Source organism: Ambystoma mexicanum, chromosome 5q, assembly GCF_040938575.1.
Source record: "Ambystoma mexicanum isolate Mex_15411 chromosome 5q, UKY_AmexF1_1, whole genome shotgun sequence".
NCBI lineage: Eukaryota > Metazoa > Chordata > Amphibia > Caudata > Ambystomatidae > Ambystoma > Ambystoma mexicanum.
In genome coordinates, this window is record NC_090933.1 from 1,372,682,480 (window position 1) to 1,372,694,681 (window position 12,202).

General features: G+C 50.9%; 1 protein-coding gene across 2 annotated transcripts in view; it reads right to left on the reverse strand.

Annotated features, from left to right (window-relative positions):
* LOC138498167 (zinc finger protein 84-like) overlaps nucleotides 1–12,202 on the reverse strand; it is a 408,351-nt gene that overhangs the window by 90,734 nt on the left and 305,415 nt on the right. Inside the window, exon 1 of one of the 2 annotated variants that reach the window (XM_069622045.1) lies at nucleotides 4,632–4,716. The exons of the other annotated variant lie outside the window; for it this stretch is intronic. The gene's annotated coding sequence lies outside the window, so the exon portion shown is untranslated. Of the gene's footprint in view, nucleotides 1–4,631; nucleotides 4,717–12,202 lie in introns of those variants that run through there. 2 annotated transcript variants of the gene reach the window in all.

A 12,202-nucleotide genomic window follows, 5' to 3' on the forward strand; every position in this document is an offset into this window, starting at 1 on the left:
GATTTGGGTGCAATTTGACAAGGGGAGGATCCTCTGACCATAAACCTACCTCATCACTCTGACTCACAACCCAGTTCCCCCAATTAAGGGAGAGAGAAGGAACTGGAAAATGATAAGTTGAGAGGGTTGGGCATGCAGAATGAGCCGACCCACCCACTTTCTAAACACATAAAAGGAGACTGTGCAGGACAGGTAGGGACATTCAATTTCAAATTCCTTGCGGAGCACGCTGATAAAAAACTTCACATCCAGAGATCCGGACTGACTCCAGCAAGACAGAGACCAGAACTTAGAACTCTGACTCCAGAACTCAAAGCAAAGGCCTAACCCACAAGCTGAGTTCTCTTCAGCAGGCCTCAAAACCTAACCAAACTATTCACAGCCGGGCGGGCTGTTTGAATTCTTTGCCAAGAACTTTTGCCAGAACCGGTAGCAGACCCAGAAGGCAGAATTATCCAGAGAGACCAGACCCAGACCAGATCGCTGAGAGCTGACCCAGATCGCTGTGAGCAGAACCAGAGACCAGACCAGACCAGAACCAGAGATCCGGAACCAGAGAACCAGTACCCAGTGGCGAGAGAACCGCAGCCAATCCTGACCCGACCCGTGACGAAGTCGCATTCCTGTCCAACATATAGTGTGAGTACTCAGCCAGAACTGTGCAAAACCAATCTCTTAGTTTAAAATAATCTAAATCAAACTATTTTAACCTATTGAAAACTGCATCATAGAAATCGTGTCCCTTCTTTTGATTCAAAGCTGCAAAACTGTCATCTGTCATTCTGAACTTTAAAATTTCATTTCGAGAATCTACCTTCACAAAATCGTCCATATCTCCGGAACCGTTTGTCCTAGGAACGTAATTCATCTTAAAGCTAAGATTCTAAGCTTTCCAATTACTCGTTATAGTGTCTCCGTAATTGCGCTCGACGCAAGTGACTAAATTGCCGCGATTTGACATTTTGCTTCATTTCAGCCACGTGTGAAAACATTTATCATTTGCTTCCATCACGGAATTCTGTTTTCAACTTGATAACCATCCCTGAATCATTGATAGGGCTGGCCTGAACTGATTTAAAGTATCTCTCACTCACCCTGAATCTCCTAGAGGGAATTAAAATCATTTTAGCATATTTTTCCCTTCTTCGCATACCACATTTAAAGTATTTTGCCTGTGTTTAAAATCATCCTGGTGATCTAAGCTTGCTATGGGGGAACTGAATTCGGATTGTACTGTGATTGTATTCCTGAAGACTGTGTGTGTTACTTCCATCTCCTTACATTGCATAGAGGGGGAGTGAATTGTCAGAAAAAAGTAATCATATTATCTTTTGCTGAAGTCATATCAAATTATTTGTGTTGCATTCTTTCCCACCTTGCATTTCCTTGAACCATATAAAGCATTCTCTGCTACCTTAGTCCTCTGTTCCTAGTCATAAATCACCAGAACTGTGCTACTGTAGGATTACCTATTACTGATTACTGCTCATATTCACAAGTGTGATATCAATTATTAATGTATTATAAAAGTGCAATATATATATATATATTGTTTAATTCTCAAATAAACATTTTAAATTTGCAAAACAAACTTACTTCTTGGCTCAGTGGGGTCAGGGAGATTCTAAGAGAGGGGTGTTATATAAGGGTTGTCATCCAGAGTACACGAACTGGACATAAAAATATATAAATAAGGGCTTCCCTTGAGCAATCCCAGACAAGGCACTGACTTAGTGGGACTGCTTGATTGGAGTCATTAACACCATCACAGCGAAGACCCTGTGACACCAGCCTTACTGTGACCAGTCCATACAGACCATGAAGATATCCAACCCACGACTACACACTCAAGCCTCGGTATCCAATAATCACTGCTGATGGATAAACTCTGTCAGTAAGAAGAAAGACGACGTGTCTCAGACCAGCGGCAGACTCCAAGAATGGAAATACTGTGTCTGTGTCTCGTTCCTGGGCCTGCAAACCTCACAGTGTGATCACGGCAGAGTAGGGCCCTCCCTGCAGCTATACAAGTCCAGGTGATCCCGGCAAACGTAGAATCCAGGGCAGCATGCACTAAATTGCCCTGGTACTCTTCACATTTGGTGAAATCCAAAATGCTGTCTGTGCCCCATGAATCAAGAGGTATAGAAGCTCTACTTCGAAGCACACTGCCTTATCTGCTCTAAGCTCATTCCTTTCCCAGACGCTCACAGCAGAGGTATACATACGTTTCTCACCAGATGCACTGAAAATAATCGTATTCTGTAGCTGCTGAATTAATGACACATGGGCAAGTAAGATCGTAGTTTTGTCTTCCAACTCTCTCTTCCAAAACATCTTCCTTCTCGAGCTCTCTGCTCATCCACCTCCAACTCTCTGAGGGTCAGACACTTCTCCAAGCAGAGAGATGGGGCAGATCAATCTCCTCGGCTGGGGCCTCCCTATGGAACAGCCTCCCTGCCACTCTCAAACTCGAGCAGATCTACTTCTGGTTCCGGAAGCACCTCAAGACCTTCCTTTTTGCTTCTGCTTTCTCTCTTCCTCTCCCCTATGGATGCACCTGACCCCTCCAGGCAGTGGTCACCCTCTGAACTCGGGCCCAGGCTCCTGCATGTCCAGTTGCCCTGGCACTGCCTCTGGACTCCCCAGCACTTAAGGGTCTGTATCTGCAACCCTACAGTCCCTTCTCTCTGCGCTTATGAGTCACCCGCTGGCTGCTCTTGTGAGTTAACTGCACTTCCTCCTTCTGCTCTCCCATTCTCTCTTCCCTGCACTTGCGCAATCTGAATGGCACACACCATAGTAAGATATTTTGTCTTGTCCTCCCTCTGTTTTTCCTCCCTTGTCTTGTCCCGCCTTGAAACACTTGTGTATAGGCGCTTTATAAATGACTCATCATATCATTTGATATGTATAGCATAAATTTCAAAGCACTCAAGGAAACAAACTTTACTTTAGCAAAGCAATCATTTTTCTTCCACACTAAGATGTTTATTTCGTCACAAACAAATTTCCTGTAGATATGTAGAGACTGGTGTCGAATCCTGGCTTTACCAAGTCACTAAAGTATGTGCTCCTGGACACATCATGTCACTAATCTCCCAAACTTGAAAGTGCCTAGGAAGGGAAGCAGGACTCACTGTGCGCTACCGAGAAAGCCTCACTGCTGCTGCAATGCTGGCACTGGCCTCCCATGCACTGGCCTCCCATGCGGTGGCCTCCCATGCGGTGGCCTCCCATGCGGTGGTCTCCCATGCACAGTTCTCCCATGCACTGGTCTCTTATGCGCTGGCCTCCCATGCACTGGCTTCCCCCTTTTGTGCACTGGCCTTTCATGCACTGGCCTTTCATGCACTGGTCCCCTATGCGTTGGCCTCCCATGCACTGGCCTCCCATGCACTGGCCCCCCATGCACTGGCCCCCCATGCACCATGCACTGGCCTTTCATGCACTGGCCTCCCATGCGCTGGCCCCCCATGCACCATGCACTGGCCTTTCATGCACTGGTGCCCCATGCGCTGGCCTCCCATGCACTGGTCTTTCATGCACTGGTCCCCCCTGCACTGGCCTCCCATCCGCTGGCCTCCCATGCACTGGCCTTTCATGCACTGGCCTCCCATGCGCTGGCCTCCCATGCGCTGGCCTTTCATGCGCTGGCCTCCCATGCGCTGGCCTCCCATGCGCTGGTCTCCCATGCACTGGTCTCCCATGCACTGGTCCCCCATGCACTGGCCTCCCATGCACTGGCCTCCCATGCGCTGGTCTCCCATGCGTTGGCCTCCCATGCGCTGGCCTCCCATGCGCTGGCCTCCCATGCGCTGGCCTTTCATGCGCTGGCCTCCCATGCACTGGCCTCTCATGCACTGGCCTTTAATGCGCTGGCCTCCCATGCGCTGGCCTCCCATGAACTGGCCTTTCATGCGCTGGCCTCCCATGCACTGCCCTTTCATGCGCTGGCCCCCATGCACTGGCCTTTCATGCACTGGTCCCCCATGCGCTGGCCTCCCATGCACTGGCCTTTCATGCACTGGCCTCCCATGCACTGGCCTCCCATGCACTGGCCTCCCATGCGCTGGCTTTTCATGCGCTGGCCTCCCATGCACTGGCCTTTCATGCGCTGGCCTCCCATGCACTGGCCTTTCATGCACTGGTCCCCCATGCGCTGACCTCCCATGCACTGGTCTCCCATGCACTGGCCTCCCATGCACTGGCCTCCCATGTGCTGGCCTCCCATGCACTGGCCTTTCATGCGCTGGCCTCCCATGCGCTGGCCTTTCATGCGCTGGTCCCCCATGCGCTGGCCTCCCATGCACTGGTCTCCTATTGACTGGCCTCTCATGCACTGGCCTTTCATGCACTGGCCTTTCATGCACTGGCGTTTACAGGCCTGCCCAGATCCTCGGGGGCCTGAAAGCCTCGCCCTCTGACGTCACTGCAGGCGCACGGGAGGCGGCCCATCCCCCTTCCCCCCTCTTCCAGGGGCTGCTCTGTTAATAGAGGTGCGGGGGGGGGCTATGTTTTCTATGGGGCCCCCTCTCCCGTTGCTCCTTGTTGCGGCCCAGGGCTGCCAGGGCATCAGCCAACCCTCCCTCCCCACTCGCATGAGTGTGGGGGCGTCCCTCCCCTCTCACCTGAGCCTAGGGTTAAGCGCTCCCGAGGCGACTCTCCTGCGGGGCGGGGCTATAACCGGACGCGCGCGTGTAGCCCAACGCCGCCTGGAAACGCGCCCAAATGCAGCCCAACTGGGGGGAGTACCCTGGGGGGGGGGGGGGGTGCTCTGGCGGGTGCTGGGGCCTCGCGGCTCTGCCTCTGCAGGTCCAGTGCTGCGGGGTGGGGCTGTGGGGCCAGTCCTTGTCTGGTTTGCGCACTCTTGCCAGTGCAACAGATGTTGCCATTTTTCCCCAGTGTAAATCACCCAGTAAAATGAACCTTATATCAAGCCCCTTCTAAAGAATAAAGCGCAACTATTCCTGAGGAAGGAAGGGAAGGGAAGGGAAGGGAAGGGAAGGGAAGGGAAGGGAAGGGAAGGGAAGGGAAGGGAAGGGAAGGGAAGGGAAGGGAAGGGAAGGGAAGGGAAGGGAAGGGAAGGGAAGGGAAGGGAAGGGAAGGGAAGGGAAGGGAAGGGAAGGGGGGAGGGAGGGAAGGAAGGAAGGAAGGAAGGAAGGAGGAAGGAAGGAAGGAAGGAAGGAAGGAAGGAAGGAAGGAAGGAAGGAAGGAAGGAAGGAAGGAAGGAAGGAAGGAAGGAAGGAAGGGAGGGAGGGAGGGAGGGAGGGAGGGAGGGAGGGAGGGAGGGAGGGAGGGAGGGAGGGAGGGAGGGAAGGAAGGAGGAGGAGGAGGAGGGAGGGAGGGAGGGAGGGAGGGAAGAAGGAAGGAAGGAAGGAAGGAAGGAAGGAAGGAAGGAAGGAAGGAAGGAAGGAAGGAAGGAAGGAAGGAAGGGAAGGGAGGGAGGGAGGGAGGGAGGGAGGGAGGAAGGAAGGAAGGAAGGAAGGAAGGAAGGGAGGGAGGGAGGGAGGGAGGGAGGGAGGGAGGGAAGGAAGGAAGGAGGAGGAGGGAGGGAGGGAGGGAGGGAGGGAGGGAAGAAGGAAGGAAGGAAGGAAGGAAGGAAGGAAGGAAGGAAGGAAGGAAGGAAGGAAGGAAGGAAGGAAGGAAGGAAGGAAGGAAGGAAGGAAGGGAGGAGGGAGAGGAAGGAAGGAAGGAAGGAAGGAAGGAAGGAAGGAAGGAAGGAAGGAAGGGAGGGAGGGAGGGAGGGAGGGAAGGAAGGAAGGAAGGAGGAGGGAGGGAGGGAGGGAGGGAGGGAGGGAGGGAAGGAAGGAAGGAAGGAAGGAAGGAAGGAAGGAAGGAAGGAAGGAAGGAAGGAAGGAAGGAAGGAAGGAAGGAAGGAAGGAAGGAAGGAAGGAAGGAAGGAAGGAAGGAAGGAAGGAAGGAAGGAAGGAAGGGAGGGAGGGAGGGAGGGAGGGAGGGAGGGAGGAGGAGGAAGGAAGGAAGGAAGGAAGGAAGGAAGGAAGGAAGGAAGGAAGGAAGGAAGGAAGGAAGGAAGGAAGGAAGGAAGGAAGGCAGAGGGCTTAACTAGATACGCCATCTATCTTGCTCATGGAACTGCTAGGATTCACCTTCAAAATAACGGGGGTAAACTCAATGAGGACGCAGACACTTGAAGCACGTCTTATCTCCTTTAATAATAGAAGTGGCCTGATTAAGTGTGGCGGTAACACCGCCTCTCAATGCGCGCATCGCACTTACCCCTCGCCCTGATTGATGCGCCTAGACTCCCTAGAGAGAGGACGCTACAGGGAGGAGTTGGTGTGGTTGTGGGCTCCCTCACTCTGCCATTAATCCACTGCCGATTCTGGTGAGCCATGGGCGTAATTTCAGGGGGGACAGGGGTGTTTGTCCCCTCCAACTTTCATGGCACACCATTGTGTCCCCATTCATTTGGCTCGGGCACCTTTTCTTCAGATGTCATGTCCCCCCCAATATTTTCAGCAAAGTTACTCCACTGCTGGTGACTTATGCAATCCTCAGGTAACTCACATTCTGGGATACACACGTGAGGAACTCAGTGATTTAGCTCCTGAGGAACTCATCTTTATGAGAGGGAAGGATGTGGCCATGCACAAGAGCGGGGCACTTCTGGGGGGGTTGTCCAAGAGGGGGAGCCAGATGCCTCCTGGCCGCCTTAGGCGTGTCCTGATCAATGCAAGGTCTGCTGGAGCCCGTTGCTTTGACCTCCATAAACTTCTGCTTGATTTTGCACCTGAATTTTTATGTATTACAGAGACTTGGTTCTGTGACACCTCTGACCCTGACCTGTGCCAGTTGCTCCCCGATGCCTATGCTGTTTTACTCCTTGATAGATTGGTAGGTGGTCTGGCCTTAATCTATCCCCCTGTTTCCCAGTGCCAGCAAGATAGTATTTGAGCACTCACTCTCTTGTGAACTATTTTTAGCCCGAGTGAAGGTTAGTGACAACATGACCTTTCACTCACTGATGGTGTATAGGCCTCCTACATTCACTCAAGTGAAGTTTGCAGTAAATCTTTCACCGTTTGTGGCCAATCTAGGCCACACTTGTTTCAACCTAATCGTGTTAGGGGACTTTAACCTGCATTCCAACGATCCCTTCGATCGGGTTGCCAGTAATCGTTTACCAGCTTATTAGATCTCTTTTTGGGACTACGTAATGTTCTCCCTATTCATAAGAGTGTTAATCTTCTTGATATTATTTTCTCAGATGAAGTACTGTTAGCCGGCTTTATACCAGTCCCGGTCATCTGGACTGACCATTTTCTGGTCCCACTTGTGGTTTGGTCGGTTCTCATGGCCTACAGTCTGGTAGGTCCTGGCATCAGGTTGACATGTCTGTCTTGACTGACCGCTTATTTCAAACTAATGAGCAATATAGAGAAGATGGTGATGGCCCCTGCACCTCTCTCCTGAAGGCTCTTTCTAAGGTGGCCGACGATCTGGCCCTCTGAAAACCCACTTTGGGATATCCAGACCTCTGGCCGCATGATTCCCATCTGATCTCTGAGATCAGAAACAGGGCTGCCGTCACCTGGAAAGAAAGTGGCATCTTAACTATGAGGAGGAAAGCCGAGCTTCTTACAGGCTAGCAGTGTCCTGCAATCATAAGATGATTGTAGTAGAAAAATCTAACTATGACGCTAACCGGATTACTGATGCAGCTTGTTCCTCTAGGGAACAGTTCCTAGTGGCGAAGGAACTGTCTGTTTCTGCCTATAGGAAGCTAGCCATATTGCCTGATGCTCAGTTACACTGCAACGCAATTGGAGCTTTTTCCTCAGAGAAAATCTGTGACATTCGTCAAGCAATTACCAGTCCTTTTCCAGCTAAGCAATTTTCGCCTTCATCCTGTTGATGATGAAACTTTATTGAGAACCATGGGTGGTCTTGAATCGGCCTCACCTTCCGACGCCGTCCTGCTTTGGATTCTCAAAGAACTTCAGCAAAGAACGATCCCTTTATTTACAAACGCCCTTCAATATTCCTTTACCAAAGGGATTATCCCTGCTTCTTTGGAGCATGTTGTTGTCGCCCCCCTCTTGAAAAAGCTCATCTAAATTCCAAGGCAGCTGCTGAGTATCGCCCCATCCCCCTTCTCCCTGCTATCATGAAACTGATGGAGGCAATGATCACTCCTGAGTTTTCGGGATATTTAGAAGGCAACCATTGTTTTCAGTCTGGTTTCTGTCCCACTATGGGCACTGAATCGGTGATGATAGCATTACTGGATGGCCTAGCTCTTTGTCAGGACCACAGAGAGTCAGGAGTTCTTATTCTCCTTGAGCTCTCCTCGGCTTTCAATACTGTGGATCACTACACCTTGTTAACCTGACTGCAGCAAGCGGGAGTGGCTGGCTCCCTGTTGGACGGGCTTTGGTCATTCGTTGAAGGTCGGTCTCAGACTGTTTCATTTCAAGGCAGTCTGGCACCCAGTATGGCTTTGACTTGTGGAGTTCTGCATGGCTCGGCCCTCTGTCCGCTTCTTTTTAATCTGTATGGCCGCCTCCTTGCCAATCTTATTACTGATTGTGGAGTCCTCTTCTATACTTATGTCCGATGACCCGCAGTTAGTATTTTGGTTGGACTTCCCCCAGACTAACCCTCCAGGAAAACTGAGGGACTGTCTTGATAAGATCAGTAAATGGATGGCGGCGAACTGGCTAAAATTAAATGGGAATAAAACAGAGCCCATGTCCCGCTGCCAGTGTATCGTGAAGAGCCTGGGAGTGAAGCTACTCCCGAATGGCTCGAGAGAGGCACAGATTTTGGCCATGTGCCATGCAGGGTTCAGGTAGCTCAAAATGTTGAGGAAAATCCTCCCCCTGCTCCCTTCTGCTTCTCATACTTTGGTGGTTACTTCAACCATAATGGGGTCTCTGGACTACTGTAATGGTATCCAGCCAGGGCAACCAAAATACCAAATTCGGCGAATGCAGGTTTTACAAAATTCAGCTGCCAGACTGGCGCTAACCACTCCCTGGATGACTCTTTCTACGGAGCTCTTGCGGCGTCTCCACTGGCTTCCATTGTCAACAAGGATAGAGTTTAAGACGCTCTGCGTCACTCACCGGGCTTTGTATAATACTGGTGCAGAATACCTCAAGAAAAATATTGAACAATACTGTTCGGCTAGTAACATATGCTCGGCATCTCAGTTGCTTTTAAAAGTCACAAGGTACCAGAGGGCTTGGCTTGGGGGCCGGTCTTTCTCAGTTCTGGCTCCAAGACTGTGGAACTCTCTTCCCCCATCAATACCAACTATCAAGGGCTATTTCTGTTTTCATAAGGCTCTGAAAACGCATCTGTTCTGATAGGCCTACCAGTCCTTCTTCTTACTGTGGCTGGTGCTTCTTGCTGTACTGCCCCCCCAGCGCCTAAATGCCTCTGGGCATTAGTAAGTGTTAAATAAATAAATAATTACATAAATAGCCTACTCCTCACTGATGAGGCCCAACAAGGCTGAAACATGTCTGGGGATGCTTGTGGTCTCATACAGAAGGGATGTGACCTAGCAGTTCGGGCTGGACTGCCCCGTTTGGGGTGGGACCAAGCCTGATTTGCATATGGTCCTTCCCCTTCTGAAAGGGTTTGGCAGATGAAGAACAATGGTCTGGAGGGTTGTCCAGAGCATTGCCAGAGGTTAAGATGTATTCTAAACCTTCCAAACATCACCTCTTTTGTTTTGCTATTGTCACCCTGAGTGGGACGGGTATGCCCAGAAGTGGGTCCTGTGCCTGCTGGGCCTAGAGACCCAAGCTACTCCTCACTGATGACACCCAGTGAGGCTTAAACATGTTTGGGGATGCTTGTGGTCTCGTGCAGAAGGGATGTGACCTAGCAGGTCGGGCTGGACTGCCCCTTTTGGGGTGGGGCCAAGTCTGATTTGCATATGGTCTTTCCCCTTCTGTAATGGCTTGGCAGGCGAAGAACGATGGTCTGGATGGTGGCCCAGAGCAATGCCAGAGGTTAAGATTTATTCTAAACCTTCCAACCATTACCTTTTTGTTTTGCTATTGCATCTCCTTGATTCCAATTCTCCAGCTGTTTTCATTCTGCGTGATCCCTCCTCTGCATTCAATATGGTTAACTACTCCATCCTCATAAAACGGCTCCACAATACCTTAGGTGTCTCGGAGAAGGCACTGGACTGGCTGACCTCCTTCCTAAGCGAATGTCAGTCCCAAGTTATCCTGGGCTCTTTCTCCTTCCCCAACTCTATCTCCACTTGTGGTGTCCCCAGGGCTCCAACCTTTCTCCCTTGCTGTTTAACAACTACCTTGCTCCGCTTGCACACCTCATTTCCACCTTCTACCCAAACTCCCAGTGTTATGCAGACGACACACAACTCTTCTTCAAACTTCCCTCTTATCCTCTTCTTTCTTCCTCCATCATTCCTCACTGCCTCTCTGCCAACCAGTCTTAGTGTACTTCCAATGATCTCTTGCCCAACGCCTGCAAGACTGAGATCCTTCCTATTGGGACTCCTGCTCCCTCTTTCTGTCCCCCAATCTGGCCTTCTTCTACGTGCTCTCCCCTTTTCCTTCCACTGAAGCCAAAATACCTTGGGGTCATCTTCGACTCCATTCTCTCCTTCATCCCTCACATTTAGGACTTTGCCAAGAAGTCCCACTTTTAACTCCACCTCCTCAAAGGTATTCTTCCTTTCATTACTACCCCCTCAGAAGCTCAATGTCTCTAGAGCTCTGGTTCCTTTTAGGCTAGACTACTGCTATAGCCTTTTTCCTAATCTACCCTCTTCTTCTCTACGACCCCTCCAGCTAATCCAGAATAGGGCTGCAAGACTTATCTTTGGCCTCAAGCCCAGGGACTGCATCTCTCCAGCCCTAAGAATTCCCCACTGGCTCCCGGTTGCTGCAAGGATAAAATTCAAATCCGTCTGCATCATCCACAAGCTGTCCCCGGGACCACGCATCTAGAACTTGCTCTCCCCCCAGATCTTTACATTCCTCCGGCACCAACTCTCGGTGTGTCGAGCGCTTCACTAAACAGCAAGCTGGTTGCTGATCTCTTTCCTTGGCAGGCTCCCTCCTATGGAACAGCCTCCTCCTTCCTCTTCATCTTGAGCCGGATCTCTTCAAATTCCAGAAGTTCATCAAGACCTTCCTTTTCACCTCCTCCTCCCCTTCCTCCCTCCTCTGCTAAATCCCACAGTCACTGAGATTGGTGACCAGGGCCCTTATGTGATCTCCTGGGTCCTGACCTCCCATCCCAATTGCCTACAGCCTACACCTAGCACTTTGCTTTGGCACCCACTGGCCTATGCCACCACAGGCCTGCACTTAGTTATTTATTGGAGGCTGACCACTCCACCTCAGCACTTACAGCTGCTCATTCCCTAGCACTCCCTCTTGAAACACCTAGCACTTTCCCCCCACTCACTCCTCATCCCTTCTCTCTCTCTGCACTTGCACATTCTGAATGCTCACAAGGCCTAGTGGGTCCACCTCTTTCTTCATTGTTATGTTTCACTTTCTTTTCCATGTTCCCTCCCCGTTGCCCTGTGGGCGCTTTGAAACACAATTTATTTGATGTATAAGCGCCTTAGAAATCACAATAAATAAATAAATAAACAGAATAAAGAGCAGTCTGCCTACTGGGGAACCCAAACTGCACAATTTCTTCAGTGAGGAGGAGAGGACTCCTCTTGAAGATAGACTCAAACCTTGGCGGCTTCGCCACTTACAAGGCAGGTGAAGCGGCACAAGGTTTACTGTTCGGAGAGGCTTTCGGGACATGGGGAGATTTGTAGGCACCTACACCTTCATGGAAAAAAGCTCAGGCCTCAAGAAAGTATTCCAAGGCCAAGGTTTTGCAGGGACCAGCCGCTACAGGGGTCGAGCGACCGGTCGCTTCCAATCATCACAAAGACCCCAGGGCGACAGAGTCCACTACTGGGAAAGCAGGCAGCAAGACTCGTTCTTCCCATCCAGAGGGAGATACCCCAGGGGATGCAGGAGCAGCGGAGCCTGAAAAGAATCAGAGGCGCTAAATTCTGGCAAAACTGGCACGCGCTTTCCAGGGATGCCTGGGTACTACAAACTACTCAAGGGCTGCAGCTAGAATGCATCCAAAATCCATCACAACTGACAAGCCTGCACTTCAGGCACGTGCTTTAAACAGAGCTAGAGCTCCTTCACAACAAGCTCAAACAGCTGGA